The sequence below is a fragment of the Orycteropus afer genome, unplaced genomic scaffold (assembly GCF_000298275.1).
Source record: "Orycteropus afer afer isolate SDZICR_OR568_19922 unplaced genomic scaffold, OryAfe1.0 scaffold01221, whole genome shotgun sequence".
In the NCBI taxonomy this organism is placed as follows: domain Eukaryota; kingdom Metazoa; phylum Chordata; class Mammalia; order Tubulidentata; family Orycteropodidae; genus Orycteropus; species Orycteropus afer.
In genome coordinates, this window is record NW_006922808.1 from 1 (window position 1) to 1,088 (window position 1,088).

The window sequence follows — 1,088 nt, forward strand, 5'->3', positions numbered from 1 at the left end:
GTCAATCCACTGCCATTCAATTTGGTGTTCCTCTGTAATAATGAGTCATTTTTCTCTGGTTGCTGACAAGATTTTCCCTGTGTGTTCTCACAAGTTTAATTATGATATATCTTTATGGGGATTTTTAGTAATAATTGGGGTTTAATAATAGTAATTGAGGTTTATTAACTTCTTAAATCTACAATTGCAGTTTTCCCAATTTTCAACCATTATTTTCCAAGTACTTTTTCACCTCTTCTCCTTTCAAGGATCTTGATGATAAGAATATTAATTCTCACAGATTCCTGAGAACTTGTTCATTTTTAAAAGCTTATTTTCTTTCTGCTGTTCAGATTTAAATACTATAATAGTTACTTTCAACTTACCTGATATAATCATTTTTCATCTCCATTCTATGACAGAGCCTTTTTAATGATGCTTTTTTTTTTTCATAATTTGTTTCTTTTTCTTTCTTCTTTTTTAATTCTGAAATTCCCATTGACACCAAGGTTGAGGAGTAATTGGAGTGCTAATTATTCCTGACTAGCATAGTCTCCTCCAGAAGTGTTGAACTCAAGTGAAGGAGGAGCATCATCTTACCACTGAGTCTCTACCCACACAAGAGTGTGCATCTGTGTAAGTGGTAGAAGCAGAGTGGAACTAGCCCATCTTATGCAACCTTGTTAGGTCTAATTGAGTGGAAGGTCAGCAGGCTGGACTCCACTGGCACTATTGGGACAGGGAAATCATTAGTGTCAACATCTTCAAATGGACATTCAAAAGATCAGCTCTTTTTCTCTCATTGAAACCACTTGGTGAGGGAATTGGAGCACTGCCTGTTTTTACCAGGTAGGAGGTGGAACATCAATATCCTACTTGACCTGAAAACACCATAGTATATGGATATCAAGATGCCACTCCCTCTTTCCATGAAGGAGGTGACAGATGGAGGATAGGGATGGCATATCAGCTACCTTCTGTTCCCTAACATGACTATAAAAAAAAAGTGAAAAAGATATTGGCTAGCACAGGGTCAAATTTTGAAAAGATTATTGCTGTTGTTGTTGTTTTATTGGCTTAGTAGAAAAGGATCTTCATGGGGTTATTTT